This window comes from Capsicum annuum, chromosome 3 (genome assembly GCF_002878395.1).
Source record: "Capsicum annuum cultivar UCD-10X-F1 chromosome 3, UCD10Xv1.1, whole genome shotgun sequence".
Classification (NCBI taxonomy): domain Eukaryota; kingdom Viridiplantae; phylum Streptophyta; class Magnoliopsida; order Solanales; family Solanaceae; genus Capsicum; species Capsicum annuum.
The window spans coordinates 95,160,384-95,179,992 of NC_061113.1; the positions used below are offsets into that span (position 1 = coordinate 95,160,384).

At 38.3% G+C, this 19,609-nt stretch overlaps 1 non-coding gene across 1 annotated transcript; it reads right to left on the reverse strand.

Moving 5' to 3' along the window:
* Positions 1–14,541: 14,541 nt before the first annotated feature.
* On the reverse strand, positions 14,542–14,648 carry LOC124897442. The gene has a single exon (XR_007054161.1). It is a non-coding gene; the product is annotated as a small nucleolar RNA R71 (small nucleolar RNA).
* Positions 14,649–19,609: the final 4,961 nt, after the last annotated feature.

Sequence of the window (19,609 nt, forward strand, 5' to 3'; positions counted from 1 at the left end):
AAAACTACCATTAAAACCACATAGGGAACTAAATAAAAGATATGCTTTCACAAAGTAATCATTGAGGAAGAGTAACATACCTAAATCAAGAGTTATGGAGAGAATATGCTCTTGGGAGCTCTAATTGATCAACTTCTTGGAAATCCTAAGTATATTGCTTGAGAGAATTTGAGAGATATTGAAAAGTTATTTTAATTTGTTGTGGAGTGATAATGACACCCTAAAGAGGTTTTGAGTCGTGGCTAATTATTTGGGAAAAAAATATCCAAAGTGTCCTTCATTAAAAGCTGAAATACTATCATCAATGACTACGAGTCACTATACGACTCGCATGGACACGTTAAAACTTATCACCATGAGTTGCAGTCAAGACAGTAGCTAAAGGATCCTTATCTGGTGACCCTATGATTCATACCACATGACTCATCACGTGACCATACGACTCAGACGATCCAAGTTGTAATCAAGACAGAAGCATTCGAGGCACATACTAGTTTGGATATAGATGGGCCCATACGACTCATTTAGAGTCTTTATGACTCGTTAGGATCCACTCGTAGTCAGGATAATGACTTGGGCTACCTTTACTAAACACTCTATAATTGGGGTCCTATGACCCGCAATGACTCATTATGACTCGTAGGGGGAGTCATAGTTAGGACAGTGAGTTCAAAAACTCAAAATTTTTAGGCCAAAACCTAGGGTGTTACATGTCCCCAGCTAGGGTCTAGGATAAAAGACCACCACTAGACCCTATTCTTTCTTCTAAGCCAGAGATTTTTCTGCCTTAGCCAGTAGTGGGCCATGGATAAGACCAGGCATCACCGGGGTTTATTTCCTCTTCAGTGCTTACAGATGCTTTGGTTCAAGTTTTTAGGTTGGTTAGTGGTACATCGTCTGATGGTGCATAATCGACAAACTAGAATAGTACTGAGGCTCCTAGAGTTGAGGTTTCTCTTATGTTGGTAGTTGCTCAGCCAGTGATTGCCCAGTCTGTTATGTCTGCTAAGGAGCAGAAGATATTGGACAAATTCTTGAGATTGGCTCTACCTAGGTTTTCTGGTGCACCGAGCGAGGATACATTGAGTTTTTGATTATATATGAGGATACGCTACATAATTTAGGCCTGTTGAGACTTGTGGTGTGGATTACACTACTTTTTAGTTTGACTTGGTAGCCCAACATTAGTGGAGAGGTCATCTTGATTCCAGGACAGTTGGATCTTCTCCTTTGACATAGGCTCTGTTCTCCGAGATTTTCTTAGAAAAGTACATGCCTTAGAGCCTTAGGGATCATTTGAGGGATCAATTCTTAAGATTGGAGTAGGTCTCCATGACGATTGGTGTGCTATATAAATATAGCACTTACAATGCTTAAAACTATGAGAATATGCATGAACTTAAGGCTATTTTGCTAGATTTGATGTGTTTTTGGAGTGCTTTGCAGGAAATTAGGTTTTGGAGGCTAAATTCAAGCAAAAAAGAGATGTTTCTGGCTATTTTTTTTTATCATTATGGGTATTCTTGACACTTTTTGAATCATAAGTGACCAAAGAATGTGATTGAAATAGAATATTTGAAGCTTGGTTGCAAGTGCCAGAGTTGAAGATCCCAAGAGTTGACAGTGCTTCAGTAATTTAGCCAGAACTTTTCACCTCAATATCGAATTGAGGCAAAATTGGTATCGCTAGAAATCTAATTAAATTATCTATCTAATGTTTAGGACTTTTGCACTTGCTAAGTTAACTTGCGGACCTCAAGTAGCACATACGATCGGTATGCAGGCAAAGTAAGTGTCGAGGTCAAAATCCATAGAGCTGAAGTGTAGGAGTTACACTTGCGGTCACTACCTACACCCTTCCTACAGACCACTAGTACTACCTGCACCCAAGGACAAGGCACAAGTGGCCTTTGTAAGTGGCCATCAACGGTGATTTTTTTGGATCATTCTGAAATCATTTCCTAGGGTTTCCATGTATCCAAGTTACACTCATATGATATTTATAAGTCCTACTATGTATGGGTAATTAGGTTTTCCTATTTTAGTTAGGATTTGATTTTTAAGGCATCTTGTAATCTAAAAATACCCATTAAACTTTATTCATTCATCAATTAATTGAGAAATTATTCTAAAATATACATTCACATATTGATTGGTTGAGAAGGAGGCCCTTTTGGGCCAAGTTCATAAACATCTTGTTGTTCTTGGTTTGTTATTTAATTTAAGAATTTAGGAATTATTCTTCCATTATTTTGAGATTAATTATGTAATTTTGTCTGTGGATTCCATAATTAATCTCAAAGTTATGAGCAACTAATTCTCTTAGCTAGGGTTGTGAGAACCCTGGAAGATTAATATAGTGGAGGTAGTGCCAAATTGTTCTAGATAAATATTCTTGAATGTATTGGGTTTTCTTTGTTCTTATTGATTTATGAGTGGTGGGCAACGTTAAGATCCTGCCTAGATTATTGCTACTTACTCTAAAAAGGGAATAGTGACTAAGAAAAGAAGATCACAATAATAATTTGAAGATTAACGATCGATCCATGCTAATAGGTATTATCTAAGTAAGATCATTAACTATCATATAATAACTAGATACCCAAAAGGTAATAGTTAACTGGGATCAAGATAAGGCTAGTAAGGCAACATCCTAAGACTGGTAAAGGGTGAAATCTATCAGCTCATCCAAAAGACTGTTGATGGTACATAACTTATCGATTTTGCATACAAGATATTGGAATAGTTTTACAATGTATGATAAGTCTACTGAGTTAAGAAGCCATAGGGAACACAAGCCTAGTGTTCGTCTTAGACTGTTTACAACCAAAAGCAACCAACTAAGCCATGTTACTTTTAGCGAGTTACAACAAATCCCCCTTTTTACTTTCCTACACTGCCTGGTGATTGTAACAAGTTTGAGAAGGATTTCTAGCCTATTCCTTATCGGATCAACCCCAACCTAGTTGGGTTACTATATTTGATAGTGACCGCTTCATCCTTCAATTAGAGATATATTTTGGGTGTTATCAATAATGATGGAGTATGAGGCTCATTTTCATGAGTTGGAAAGACATGCTACTTCTATTTTGCATATTGACTATAAGAGGGTTCATTTCCTTATTTGTGGATTGAGACTTTTCTTTGCATGTCTACTAAGAGTTTAGTTGCTACAGGTAGGTCTTTTGCTGAGGTTTTTGATCATGCTCAGGTGATGGAGGAGATGCATTATGAGGCCCAAGAGGGAAGCAACAACAGGCCTAGATATCAGGGTAGTTTTAGTGGGAGTCATAGTATCTCCTAGTTTAAAGGCAGTGATTTTCATGGTAGGTACCCTCTTCATCAGCCGTATCAGCCTCAAAGTCAGCTTAGTAGACCCATTCAGGAAGTGCTCTAGATTATTAACAGAGGTCAGTCTTGTGTTAGTGATCGCCCTGGTCAGGGTAAAGGTCATTCTTTAAAGGGTGCATTTTTTGTCATTCTAATTGAGGTGGCTACTCATGAGTCTATTGGATCTTCTAATTCTGATTTAGTTTATGGGACATAGTATTATTATGGGGGTCATGGGTATTATTTATGAGAGTGCTATGGGGAAATTATTATTTTAGCTTAAAGTGCTCCTCCTATTTCAATAGTTCATCCCTCAGCTAAAGGTGGTTTGCATTTTCGGTGGGGTAGTCTCTAGGGTGCTAAGGATATTCTCAGGTAGGTAAGACAATAGATCGGTTAGGATCCCATACAAGTGGCGGACATGGTCAGTTGCATGTAGTTCCTACTAAACTCGAGACTGAGTCTTTGGATGTTGTTATTACAGGTACAATTTTAGTATGCCGCCAGTTGTCCTTTTCATTATTTGATCTAGGATTCACTTATTCTTATGTGTCTGCTTATTATGATCCATGGTTAGAGTTATTTTGGAATTTAAAATCCATGCTATTATGTGTATCTACTCCCATGGGTGATTCTTTAGTAGTGGATCGGGTGTTCAGATCTTATGTTCTGACTGTTCAAGATGTTGATATCTTTATATTAGACATGGTGGATGTTGATGTTATTTTAAGCATGAACCGATCATTTCACTCTCAAGTTTTTATGGATTGTTTTGCCAAGACCATTACCTTATCCATGCTAGGCATACCCCCAGTGATGTGGCAGAGAGCAGTTAGCCGTGGGTTGATAGGGATTGTTTCTTATATGTGTGCTAGGAGACATATTTTGAGGGGTTACTAGTCATATCTCTCTTAACTTCATAATGTTAGTATGGAGAGTCCATCGCTTAACTTTGTTCCTACAGTTTGTGAGTTTTCTGATGTTTTCCCTATCGATCTGTCTGGTATACCTCCTGCCTATGATATTGAGTTTTTTATTAATCTTGAACTAAACACCCGACCTATTTCTATGGCACCTTACTGTATGGCTCTAATTGAGCTTAATGAGCTGAATTTTCAACTTCAAAATCTTCTTGGTGAGGGTTTATTAGATCGAGTGACTCTCCTTGGGGAGCTCCTTTATTGTTTATGAAGAAGAAAAATGGCTCCATATGTATCTGTATTAATTATAGGCAGCTTAATAAGGTGACAGTGAAGAACCATTATATTATTCCTCGCATTGATAACTTGTTTGACCACTTCAAGGTGCAGCGGTGTTTTCTAAGATTGCTTTGAGGTCTGGTTACCATCAATTAAGGATTTGGGCTAAGGATATCACAAAAACAACCTTTAGGACCTGTTATGGTCATTATGAATTCCTAGTGATGTCTTTTAGGTAGATTAATGCCCAGCAAAGTTTGTGTATTAGATTAATCGAATGTTTAATCCTTATTTAAACTCTTTCATAATTATGCTCATCAACGATATATTTCTTTATTCGAGGAATAGAGAGGAGCATGCGTAATATTTAAGTATTGTGCTCCATACCTTGAGAGATAATATAATTTTTGCCAAGTTCTTTAAGTGTGAGTTTTGGATTGAGTCTTTGACATTTCTTGGGCTTGTGGTGTCTAAGGATGGGATTATGGAAGACCCAATGAAGATTGATGCCATTCATAATTGGGCTAGGCCTACATGTTCGATCGAGGTTCGTAGCTTCATTAGTTTGGTCAGTGATTACAGAAGATTCAGTGAGATTTTTTTGGCTATTTTAGTGCCTATGACTAGATTGACTCGAAAGATGGTTCCTCTCTGATGGTTTGAGGAGTGTGAGTCAAGCTTTGGAAAGCTCAAGGAGTTTCTTACTTTAGCTCTTATTTTGGATCTTTCTGTTGAGGGTGAGGGATTCATCGTGTATTGTGATACTTCTAGTATTGGTTTGGGTTGTGTGTTGATATAATAGGCTCGTGTTATCACTTATGCTTTAAGCCAGCTTAAGGTACATGAGCGCAAATACCACACACATGATTTGGAGTTAGTGATGGTTATTTTTGTGCATAAGATTTGAAGGCATTATCTTTATAGGGTGCATTGTGAGATTTTCATCGATTATCATAGTCTTCAGCAATTTATGACCTAATTGGAGCTTAACTCTAGGCAGCTTAGATGTATGGAGTTTCTTAAGAATTATGATATCTCTATTTTGTATTATCCGATCAAGGCAAATATGGTAGCAGACACCTTGAGTCGAAAGACAGTGAGTATGGGTATCTTAGATTATATTTTAGTTTCTCAAAGGCCTTTAGCATAAGACATTCAATCCTTAGCCAACTTAATAGTTTGCCTTGATCTTTTAGACCCTCAGAGGATTCTTGCTAATATGCGAGGCCTTTGTTATTTGCGCAAATCATGGATAGCCAGTTTGAGGATAATAGGCTACGTATTCTCCTTAATCAGGAGTTGAGTGGTAAGAGGGCCACCATAGATTCTATAAGTATTTTGAGATTTGATAGCCATATTTGTGTTCTAAGGATCGATGACTTAATTTAGTTTATCTTGCACGAGGCTCATAGCTCTAGATATTCTATTCACCTGGGTACAGTCAAGATGTATAGAGATTTAAGGCAACATTATTGGTAGAGTTGCATGAAGAGAAATATGGCAGACTTTATAGCTCGTTGCCTATGTTGTTAGTAGGTAAATACCGAGAATCGGCATCTGGGTGGTTTGATTCAGAGATTGCCCATTCTTAAAAAGAAATGAGAGTGGATTACCAGGGATTTTGTTGGTGGTTTGCCTCGTACTTCCTGTAGTTTCAATGGTATTTGGGTCATTGTAGATCGATTAACCAAGTCAGCATATTTTATAATTATTCAGATATCTTTTAGTACCGAGATATAGGCATGTATCTATGTTAGTACGATAATCCATTTGCATGGAGTGCCTACATCTATAATTTCAGATCGGGATTCTATGTTCACTTCTAGCTTTTGGAGAGATTTTCGAAAAGAGTTAAGTACTCAGATAAATCTTAGTAAAACTTTTCATCAACAGATCGATGGCCAACCGATGTGGACTATTCATACCCTTGAGCATATGCTCCAAGCTAATATTATGAATTTTGGAGGTTAGTGGGAACAACACTTAGTCTTGGAAGAGTTTGCATATAAAAATAGTTATCATTCGAGTATTGAGATAGTGCCTTTTGAGGCTTTATATAGTAGGCAATGTCGTTCACTGATTTGATGATTTTCGAGATTATACCCCATGGTACTGATTTGCTTCAGGAGTCATTGGATGGTCAAGGGAATTTAGGATAAATTGAGAGCAGCTCAAAGTTGGCAGATGGCTTATGCAGATCATAGACTTTGTTCCTTGAGATTTGGAGTTGGTGATCAGGTATTCCTCTATGTATCGCCCATGAAGGGTGTAACAAGGTTCGAGAGGAAAGAAAAGCTTAGCCCTGGATATATTATACCTTTTGATATTCTTCACACAATTTGCAAGGTGGCTTATGAGTTAGCCTTACCTCTAGATTTTGCTATTGTTCATCAGGTTTTCTATGTCTCCATGTTACGGTGATATATTTTTGATCTATCTCATGTGCTTAGATGGGACACAACCCACCTAGATGAGCAGATGACCATCATAGAAGAGCCTGTGCTTATTTTTACTAGTGATGTTAGGAGGTTGTAAACTAAAGGGATTCCATTAGTTAATGTTCAGTGGAGGCGCCTCCCAGTAGAGGAGGCTACTTAGAAGATCAAGAGTGAGATGTGGACCCAGAATCCTCCCCTATTTGAGACTTCAGGTACATCCTAATCCTTGACTTTCGCGGACAAAAGTTCTTTTAGTAGTGGATATTGCAATGACCCTTTATGTCATTTTCTATATTTCAACTTATTTTCACCATTAGAGCTTTTCCATAGCCGCCCTAAGTCATTTATGACTTGTTACGACTGACAGTTTAGTTATTGGGTAGTTCGTTTGGTTCTTAGAGTCAATATCCTATTTTGAAGTCTTCGTTGATTTGAATTAGATACCGGGCAAAAACTTTAGTCAAATGACCTTGTATGCCAATTTTGACTATTCCAACAGCTCTAAAATATTGAGTTTAGGCTAGGAGGACTCTTGGTTTAGGTCCCGAGATTCCCAAACTCATTTTGACCTATTGGTCAAAATATTAAGAAAATAAAATATGGATCCAAAACGTTGAATTTGGTGTGTAGCATAGTCCATTTGAATATATGGGATTTCGGATGAATCCCGAGGGGTATGTAGGGACTTGAAAAATTCTAAGTCTGAGTTGTATCTGCTGCAATCGCCAATAACGATGCCAGGGATTGCAATCATGATACCATTGGCAGGTCAGTAGTGCCGCAATCACGGTCACATATCGCGAATGCGACTCACCTTGAAAGCCTCAAGATGTGGCAATCACGAGGTACCAAGTCATAATAGTAACATCCAGATACCTAGTATGGGTATAAATAGACCCTTTTTAGCTTATTTTTGCCCATTTCTTCATCCTTTATCTTAAGACTTAAACCCTAAAGAGTGGATAAGCTTGGGATTAGAGCTTAAGGGTGATTTGGGAGCTTAGGTGACAATTATTATGTGATTATCCTTTAAATTTGTGGTAAGATTTCTCTATTTCATAGTAGATTTTCCTATTTCTTGTTCAAAATACCTAAACCTTGGTGGATTGATTTTAGCCTCAATTTAGCTTGAATTTTACCCATTCTTGAAGGTAATTACTCCTTGAGAGAATATTGGGGAGGTTTCTAAAATATGATTTCCATAAGCGGGATCCACAAGGGATTTTGGTGTGATTTTTGGACCCAAAGTATAATGGTGCAATATGGATATCATTATTCTCATATTGATGAGTAGATTTTGATTTTGATAGTTTGGCATCGTGCGAAAGCTTCTTGATAGGGAAAGTCAGTGATTTAGAGGATTTTCTTAGATTTCTTTAGCGTCCAGGTAGGCTAGGTTTTCTCCTCTTCTTAGATTGAGCTATGTCATAGAATGTTTATGATATTATGTAAGATCTGGGATGGGTTTTAGGTATTGGGGATAGAAATGGCAATGTTTGGGTTAGTTGGACCTTCTAGGCTATTCAAAAATCATAATTTAGGTGCTTTGGCATAGTTTCTTAGCTCATGAATTTCCATCTTAGGGCAAATTAAGGATTGTTTGACATCTAAAAATGGATTTAGATACCTTAGCCTAGTCTGAGGTAGAAATTGCCTAGTAGTGGATTTCGAGAATTTTGAAGTGGGCCTTTGATCAACCTTAGGCCAAGATTGGTGTTAACTATTGAAAACCTTTTATATGTTTGTTGTACATCTTGAAATTGCTAATAAAGATAATTTTGAGAAACTTTGGCACTTGATAACGATATTGATGATGATATGATAATATACTTAATGAGTGGTGAATTTACCACTCATTTGCAATCAACAATCGTGCATGCTACTATGAATTAAATGTATAAATGATACATGTTTATGATTAAATGCACTAATTTCCATAGTTTTTGCATGCACATGGGTGATGATATAGACAGATGTGGATTTAAGCTAAACAGAGATCAAAAGAAAAGGAAAAGTGCACAGTTTAAGACCTTGCATGGATTAGACTCAGTTACCGTAATCGCGGTCTGAGGGCCGCGATCATAGCTAGTAAAGATTGGTCAACCATCAGATCACGTGGATGTTATCACAGTCGTGGCAGCTGCGATCACGGCAAAACTGGTATGATCGCGGCTTAGTGGGATTTTGGCCCAGGGCAGTATCGTAATTTTACTCAGTCGAACCCAATTTTGTTTATAGGATAAAATTTCTTCTCTTTTAGGTATTCTAGACTATTGAAATATTTTTGAATTTGAAGTTTAAACCCTAAATTAGGCAAGAATTAAAATTTGATTTGGAGACTTTGGATTTAGTATGTATGAAGAATGGATGCCTTAAACAATCCTTATGGTATATTTTTCTCTTTTCTTCATGAGTAGCTAATTTCATTGTCTTGGGATTATGTTAAAGATAGATCTCATAGCTATTTTGTAAGAAGCTTATTTCACTTCTAATTTTAACCCATAATTTTAGTCTTGCAATTAAGTGAGTTCTTCTTCACCAATATTGAAACAATTACGGCCGTACTTTTTCTTCACCGGTGCCGAAGCTCCTTCTCAATACATACGTGCATATCAGTTGTATCTCACAGACTCACTGTCATGGACAATATTCATAGCCATCTTGATCTTCATCTCCGTCATCGTCTCTGAAGACCCTCTTTTTCCAGTTAAGATCAAACCCTGATTCTAGTTCCGGTCTCTTATTCATAACCGGCCTCTCCAGAGAACAGCTCAATCGGTGACTACTTCTTTGTTGGCGTCCTTCTTGCACTGCCGCAACTCCGGTGCCCATTTCTGATGACCCATTTTTAGCGATCTCTCTCTTTTATTTCTTATAACCCAGTGCAGGTATTACAAATGCAGATCCAGTATACCTTCTAAGGCAGCGACAGCATAGTTTTGGCAACCAATTTCTGCCATAAATTATCGGAATCCGGCAACTCAACCAAGAAAACTAACCTAATTTTGACCAGGTGCACTTGCTTCATCTCTACTTGTCGTGTGTATAACTTTCTTGATCTGGTGGTTGCTATTGGCTGTCTTGTGTAATACTATTTTGATTTTGTTTCTAGCGTCTTGGTTGACTACCTTATTTGTGGTGACGATTTACTTGTTTATTTCTGTATTTTATAGTAGCATTGTACTTGTTAAGTCTACTTATGTTTTAGTCATTTTGTACTTAGTAGTTCTGTAGTGTAGGCTTGATAGTACTTGTTGGATTGCTTTGTTATTTAAGAATTATGCTCTAAATTTTATTAGTTTATGTTATTTCTAGTGGCTGTGGTAGATGGTGTTAGCATAGGGTCATGTCGTCAGGCGGGGCTTGGTTTGGGGTTGGCATCAGGGTTGGGATTAGGGTCGAAAATAGGAACTAGGGTAGGGGCTGGGGCATAGGCAGGGGGAAAGAAGGGTAAAGGGGCAAAGGATGACCATAGGTTAAGAGTAGGATCATGGAACATAGGGTCTCTATCAGAGAAGTCATTAGAGTTAGTGAAAATTCTTTAAAAAAGGCGAATCAATATAGTGTGTCTCCAGAAAACCAAATGGGTAGGTACTAAGTCGAGGGTAGTAAATGGCTATAAGATGTGGTATTCAGGAAGCATGAGGAACAGAAATGGTGTAGGTATTCTAGTCGATGATTATCTTAGGAAGCAAGTCGTAGAGGTTAAGAGGACCAATAATAGGGTGATGTCAATTAAGCTCATTATTGGAGGGTCTTCTTCAAATATTATTAGTGTGTATGCACCATATGTAGGCTCTAGTAATGAAAAGAAGAAGATATTTTGGAAGGATTTAGATGAGGTGGTGAGGGGTGTACCCAGTAATGAGAATTTTTTCATAGGAGGTGATTTCAACGGGCACAAAGGGTCTTCTTCAAAAGGTTATGATGATATGTAAGGAGGATAAGGAATGTGGAAGGAGTGTCACTTCTGGATTTTGCTCGGGCATTTGGATTGGTAATAGTTAATTCAAATTTTCCCAAGAAGGAGGTTCATTTGGCTACATTTTGTAGTTTGATGTCCAAGACTCAGATTGACTTCTTTCTCCCTAAAAAGAGAGATAGAGGTATTAGTAAGGATTATAAGGTCTTACCGAATGAGAGTCTTTTGACCCAACGTAGGATTTTGGTGATAGACTTAGAGATCAGGAAGGAGCGAAGGAGAAAAAGAGTAGAGGATCAGCCGAGGATTGAATGGGGCAGTATGACTTTGGCCAGTGCATTGAAAATAGGGGATAATTTAATGGTGAGGGAGGCTTAGAGGAGTGGAGGGGATATTGATAGTATGTGGTATGAGACTACCAACTGCATCAGGGAGATAGCTAGAGAGGTATTGGGAATCTCAAGAGTAAGGTGGAGACTAACAAGAGAGTGTATGCTAAGTTGGCTGAGAGTAAGGATGAATAAAACAAATGAAAGAATAGATAGGAGTATAAGATTGCTAGGCGAGAGGCGAAGTTAGCAGTCACGAGGGCTAAAGATGCTGCCTTTGAGAGTTAATACACATTGTTGGACAGTAAAAGTGGGGTTAAAAAGTTGTATAGGCTTGATAAGGTTAGTGAAAGGAGGTCTTGGTACCTGTATCAGGTGAAGTGTATTAAGGATATGATGGCGAGGTCCTGGTAGAGGAGGTCCGTACTAGAAAGAGATGGCAGTCTTACTTTCATAAGCTCCTAAATAAAGGAGGGGATACTACCATTGTGTTGGGGGATTTGGAGCATTTCGAGAGGTTTTATGATTATGGGTATTGTAGGCATATTAAGGTAGAGGAGGTTAAGGGGGCTATTCGTAGGATGCGAAGAGGTAGAGCGACGGGACTCGATGAGATTCCGGTGGATTTTTGGAAGTGCACAAAATGGGCAGGTATGGATTGGTTAACGCGATTGTTAAATATAATTTTCAAGATGGCAGGGATGACGAAAGCTTTGAGGTAGAGTACAATAATTTTGTTGTACAAGAATAAGGACGATATTCAGGATTGTAACAATTATAGGGGTATCAAGTTGTTCAGTCATACTATGAAGGTTTGGGAGAGGGTGGTAGAGTTGAGGTTGCAGAGGATTGTTACTATTTCTAAAAATTATTTTGAACTTATGCCAGGGCGCTTGATTATTAAAATCATTCATCTCGTCAGGAGACTGATGGAGCAGTACAAGGATAGGAAGAAGGATTTGCACATAGTGTTTATTGACTTACAGAAGGCCTATGATTGAGTTCTCGGGGAGATTCTTTGGAGGTGTTTAGATACTAGAGGTATGCCTATTGTGTATGTTAAGTAAGGATATGTATAACAGATCCAAGATACTGGTTAGGATAGGAGAAGTGGACTCGGAGCAATTTCCCATCTTGATGAGGTTATATCAAGGTTCGATGCTTAGTCTACTTTTTAACCATAGTGTTGGATGTTTTGACACGACAAATTCAAGGTGAGGTGCCTTATTGTTTGCTTTTTGTGGATGATGTAGTCTTGATTGACGAGACATATAGTGGAGTTATTGCTAAATTGGAGGTTTAGAGGAAAACTCTAGAGTCTAAAGGGTTTAGGTTGAGTAGGTCTAAGACAGAGTATTTGGAGTATCAGTTCAGCAAGATGTCTCATGAGTCTGATGTAGTAGTTAAGCTTGACACCAATTCTATCAGTAAAAGAGATAGTTTCAAGTATCTAGGGTCCATGATTCAAGAGAATAGAGAGATTGACAAAGATGTCATTCATCGAATTGGGGTAGGGTGGATGAAATGGAGGCTCGCCTCTAGAGTCTTGTGTGACAAAAAAGTACCTCTCAGACTTAAAGGCAAGTTCTACAGAGTGGTGGTTAGACCGGCTTTGTTATATGGGATAGAGTGTTGGCTTGTTAAGAAAGCCCATATCCAGAAGATGAAGGTAGTGAAAATGAGAATTCTTAGGTTGACGTGTATGTTTACTAGAAAATATGGGATTAGAAATGAGGTTATTCGAGATAAGATGGGAATGCTTCAATGAAAGACAAGATGAGGGAAGCGAGGTTGAGATATTTCGGTCATGTGAATAGAAGGAACATAGATGCCCCAGGGCAGAGGTGTGAGAGGTTGGCTAGGGATGGTTTCAAGCGAGGTAGATGTAGACCAAAAAAATATTGGGGGAGGTAATTACACATGATATGGAAAAGCTCCAGCTTACCGAGGACATAACCCTAGATTAAAAGTTGTGGAGGAAGCGAATTAGGGTAGAAGATTAGTCTGAGTTTAAGATATTGTATCTTTTGGTGTGTTTCTTAGAGTATTTTGCTTATGGTATTATTGGATATGCTAATTTCTATTGTATGTTGTTCTTTTCCTGTTCCTACTAGTACTATACCCTATTTTGTATCTTGTTCTTTTACTATTCCTTATATTACTATTCCATATCGTAGAATGTTTTATTTTGAGTCGGGGGTCTATTGAAAACAGCCTCCCTATCTAACATTTGAGGTAGTGGTATAACTGCGTACACTTACCCTCTCCAGACCCCACTTGGTGGGAATATGCCGGGTATACTGTTGTTGTTGGGATTATGTTGAACTAAGGTGCAATTATGATATGGGTTGTGTCAATAAATGAAATTCTTGAGGTTTTGTTGATAAACTAGCATCAAGGATCTAAGACTGAGCCCACCATATTATTAATAACTAGCATGTACACTAAATCTTCATGCGCTAATGCATAACTTGCCCTTAGGTAGACATAATCCTAATATTCTTCTGTTATCGAATCTAAATCATAATTGTTGTTCACTTTTGACTTGAGTTACGATTGATAAAACACGTGCCAAACCAACCCTCATCCCCTTCTCTCATTTTTATTTATATATTTCATTCTATTCACATTGCGAGTAGCTTATTAGTAGTATTTAACACCCATAATACTAGAATTCTAATTTTACTACTCATGGATTTGACCTCAACATAAGTTGAGCTATTGAAAACGACTGTCCTCTACCAATTTCGATAGTACAGGTGAGCGTTATCAAACTGGCGCCGTTGTCGGGGAGTAAAATTTAGTTTTCACTTGTACGGTGTTGAGTGTTACTTTGGGTACACCCTTAGTGGTTTGTATTAAATTTCGTTGTTATTTTTGTTTCCCTTTTAGATGATTCTCATAGTGTTCATAGAACCATGAGTGATAATGCAAGCATTTTTGGGTCTTTCGATGGCCTTTTTAATGATGAAGAGCAACTCAATGACGTTGGTCGATCAAGTGACATCCGTATCCCACCTACTTAAGGGAACAGTGTCTTTCATGTCATGAGTGTCATGTTGCATATGCTCCAGATAAAGGGACTTTAAGGGGGACAAGCCTATGAGGACCCCAACTTGCACTTGAAGAACTTCATCGAAGTGTGTGCACCCTTTGATATTGCAAACGTAACTTAAAAGTCCATTCGGCTTCCTTTTTTCCCATTTTCTCTAATGGAAGAGGTGGTGTTGTGGCTTCGCTCTCTTTTTACCGAATCCATCACATCATGGGATAAACTTATTATGGTCGTCCTTGATCGGTATTTCCCACCGTTCAAAATGCTTAAATTATGGGATGAGATGATAAACTTTAGACAATTGAATGGGGAACACTTGTACGAGGCATGGGAAAGATTCAATGGAAAACTCTTGCATTGTCCTAATTATGAGGTCCTCGAGAAGATGTTTTTCCAAATCCTCTACCGGCTCTTGATCCGCTCAATAAAACTATGGCAGACAATGCGGCGGGGGGCTTTCTTGTGAAGTTGACATATAATGCGGCTTCAAATTTGCTTGATGAAGTCACCAAGAAAAATCGGGGGTGGCATACTCGGGATGCTGAGGTACCAAAAGGATCTCTTACTACCTCTGTTGTTGACAAGGAACAAAAAAGAGACGAGAAGAGAGAGGAGAATATAGCAAAAATGATGACTCAATTGGAGCATTTGATAAAACATATGATGGGTGCACCCACAAAAGAGGTGAATGTCCTAGCATCCAAGGAATATAATGATGAAGAGGCCAAGAAACTTGATGATGAGATTCGGTATTTAGCAAATTATTCAAGGGTTTCTCACCCTGCCTATCAAAGAAAAGGTGGAATCAATGGCTGGAACGAGAGAGATAGGGACTGTGACCATGATTGGAGGGATAAGGATCATGAACATGATGGTTATGTTCTCTCTCATGTTTGGGAAAAGAGTAAGGATTCCAACTCCGTTGACCTCGACAAGTATAAAATGGAAGATATGATAGCAAGGATTTTGATAAGAGTGGAGGGAACAGAAAAAGTGGTCTGTGAATTGAAAAGAGATTTTTCACAACTCAACCAAACAGTTGTATCCCACTCTGCTTCGATCAAGAAATTGGAGACTCAAATTACGTAAATCTCCACCCAACTCAATGCTAGGCCAAAGGGAGGCCTCCCTATTGACACTATTGTGAACCCAAAAAATGAGGCCCAAGTGTTGGCTATTATCACTAGGAGTGGTAAAACCCTTGGTGATCTTGTGGTAGATGTAGAAAAAGAGCCCGATGTGGAGAAAAATCTTGTGAATGATTTAAAGCAAGAGACTCTAAAGTCTCATGAAGGGAAAGAAAAAGATTCAGAGTTGAATGAAGAAGTTGATGGCGATCCAAAGGTAGTTGAATATTATGAAGTGAAAAATGACCTAATACCTACCATGATGGTTCCCTCTCTATTTCCTCAAAGGCTAAAAAAGAGGGAGGATAATTCTAAACTCAAAACATTCATGGCTAAGCTTGCCAACCTCTCCATTAATATCTCATTACTTGAGGCTATCCAAGATATCCTGGGGTATGCTAAGCTTATGAAAAAGTTGATGTTAAGGAAGAAGCCTATTGAAGGTGACACCATTGAAGTAACCCATGGGTGTAGTTCCATCATGAGTAGCGAAATAGTGGAAAAGAAAGAAGACCCCAGGGCCTTTACCATTCCATGCACCATTGGAACACATAAGTTTGAAAAAGCATTATGTTACCTTGGTGCGAGTATTAATATCATGCCTTTTGCAATATATAAAAGGCATTGATTAGGAATTCCTACTCCAATGTCAATGAGGATTTTAATGGCAGACCGGTCTATGAAGAAATCAATTGGTGTTGTCTTTGACATGTTGGTGAAAATTGATAGATTCATTCTCCTGACAGATTTTGTAGTGCAAGATTGTGAAATAGACAAAGAGGTTCCTATCATTCTTGGTTGACCTTTTCTTGCCATCAAGAGAGACATTGTTCATTTAGAGCTTGGGGAAATGAGGTTTAGAGTTCATAATGCTGAAGTGTCCTTCCGGGTGTGTAAAAAAAGAAACAACCTATGGAGATTTTTGATTTTTCACAGAATATTTTAGGCTATTTTATTAGGACAATTGTGTGTTTTAAAGCAGCCACTGTTGTATTTAACATAGTATTTTAGTATTTTCAGGATAAGTACTGAGTGTAAAGGGTAACTAGGACAATCTGAGCAAAACAAAAGTAAAATGAGCAGCGACAGCTTAGGCGACGGACCATCGACCTTGCGATGATCCATCGGTTTAAACCGTCGACCAAAAGCAGAAGGCATAGACTCTGGACATCATACTACGGTCTAGGCGATAGACTGTCAGCCAGGCGATGGGCTGCCGGTCTAAATCAACACCATGTTACAGAACACATCATCACTGGAAGTCATGCGATGGTCCAGGTGATGGACCGTCGATCTTGCGATGGGCCATCGCACTACACGTCGCCACGAAGCAGAATATAGATTCACTAGACACCCAGTGATGGTGCAAGCGATGGACTATCGGACCTGCGCCGAACCATCGTTTGACCCGTCGACCATAACGCGGAGAATCTGAGTTTGAATTTTAAAACCCCAGTTCTGAAATCATATATACCAAGTATTAGGGTTTATTCCATATCTTTTGTCTTCAGTTTCATACTTTCTCCTCTAGTGAGAGCTTTGTACTACTTTTCATTGGGATTTGAATCTAGAGAATAAGAGTTGATTATTAGTTTTCATATTCTCCATCAAAGATTGAGAAGAACAATATTACGACTATTGTAAGTACTCTTCTGAAGTTATTTATGAAAAATCAATACAACTTTGATTTCTTATATGGAGATGAGTAGCTAAACTCCCATAACTAGGGTTATGGGAGCCTTGATGTAGAGAACTATTTTGGGGTTGTGAATGGGTTTGATTTCTAAAATCTATCGAAATTGCATGAATCCTGCTTCATCTTAATGACATCTCTTGGTTACAAACTTGAGAAGTGAGCCCATGAACTCCACTTGTCTGACAAGAAAGTGGATGTTGGTAAAAGAAGTGATTCACATGAACTCCATAGGTTTACCATTTGGGTTAACGAGTTGATGCCTTAACAGGATCAACTCTTATGAGAGTGTTATTGAATAATGCATGAATCCTTTAAGTTTGAGAGAAGTAAAGGGTGAAATAATCATTAGGTTGAGAAATGCATGGGTAATCCTTAGAATTCAATAATTCTTGCAATTGGATACATAAGTTAGAATTCAAAAACCAACTCATAACCCTAATTGTTTGAACATCTTGGTGAGCATAACTCTAGTTAATTCATTCTCATTGAAATTACATCTACATTTACTCTCAGTAGCTGGACTTTTGTGAAACACAAATACAAAAGAACACTATTAACATTTCCAAACCCCCTTTATTTCGGAACCTTAGATCAACATTCTAATAACAATCACAATACTTAGTGAACACTATATTCCCTGTGGGATTTGACACCCAACCCAGTTGGGTTTTATACTTTACAGCGACCGCTTACTCTCTTATAAGAGAGGTGTAATTTGGGCGTATCAAATTTTGGCGCCATTGCTGGGGAATACGGTTGTCAATTAAGTTTGTTTTTGTTAATTGACCTTTGGTCAAGTTTTCCAAATTTTACATTTATTTGTTGTTTTTGTTTAAGCAGGGGAGTTGTTGTGTATTCCAAGTACATAGAGATTGGTTACACCGTTATTACCAATACATCTGAAACCATAATTTATTGGCAGAATGATAGAACCCCAAGATGCTGAGAGACTAGCCGCGTTGACTAGAGCTCAACTAAATCAGTAGAATAATGGCCAGCAGGCACGTCATCCTAATCTTGATAATGACGATTTGGGGGATGATGACTTGTTAGATCCTGCTAATCGAAGGCGTGAAGAGAATGTAGCTGCACCAGTGAACAAAAATGTGAACAGAAACCGTCATTTCAGGGCGAGACCTGATCGTCAAGCTGTTCAATTTGATTTTAATGATGATAAAGATGGAACGGATAGAGTTGGTTCCACTGGAGCTATTATTCCTCCACCTCTAGCCCTAAGAGCAAAGTTCAATATTACTAGTATAATGATCCAGCTCCTTCATCTGAAGGGATTGTTTGGTGGACTCCCGAGAGATGATCCCAATATGCATTTAGTGAATTTTGTCACTATTTACAAGTTCTTTAATAACCCAAAAGTGGGACAAAATGCCATCCGCCTATGTTTATTTCTATTGTCTCTGTCTAGGGAGGCAACATTATGGCTTAATAAGCTGATACTCGATTCTATAACCAACTGGAGGCCATTGAAATAGGCTTTCCTAGAAAGGTTCTTTTCACCTTCCAGAAGGGTACAGTTGAGGGATGAGATCAGAAAATTTAGGCAGCTTCCAACCAAAGCCCTTCATAAGACATGGGAGAGGTCGAAAAAGAAGCTGACGTAGTGTTCGAACCATAATATGACAGATATTCATCTGATGGAGATTCTTTATTAGGCGTTGAACTTTATTATGAAGCCAGTTATTAATAATGCTGCAGAGGGATTATTTGTGGATCTCACTTTTCAGGAGGCCTCAGAGATGCTTGATCATATGACCAAATAAAGTAGAGCTTGGCATACTAGGAATTCTATGGTAACAAGACCTGTTGTATCAATTGGCATGACTGCAGAACAACATAAAAAAGAGGTAGAACATGATCAAGACATGGCACACTTGAAGACGCAGATGGATCTGTTGACCAAGCATTTATTATCTACAAAGACTTAAAAAGTAAAAGTTGTTGTAGCCAAAGGTAGAGATGATTCTGATTTGGAAGAAGAGGATAAGTATTTGAATAATCAAGGTTTATTTTAAGAAAATAGCCAAGGAAATCAAGGTCGAAACTACTACGACAAGGCTGGTTACAAGGATAGGGAATAAGGAAATTGGAAAGGTAAGAATAATAGGAGTGGGCTATATGTACCTTCCAGAAGCAGAGATAGTGCTGCAACTAGCTCTGGCAAGATGTCCATAGAGTAACTAATGGAGAAATTAATAAAAGAAGTTGAAGCCACCAATTCTAGAGTGACTACCATGAAGAGCGATTTATCTTCTATGAGTCAGTTGGTAAACTCGCACTCTACCTCTATCAAGAAGTTGGAGCAACAAATGAACCAGCTCTGGGCAGTGTTGAATTAGAGAAAGACTGGAACATTGCCAAGTGATACCATTTAGAATCTATGAAATGATGGTTTTTACATGTCTATCACTACTAGAAATGGTAAGGTATTGGCAGGCCCTCCTGTGGGTAAGCCTGTGGTTGATATTATAGCCGATGATATTTATGAAGCAGCGATT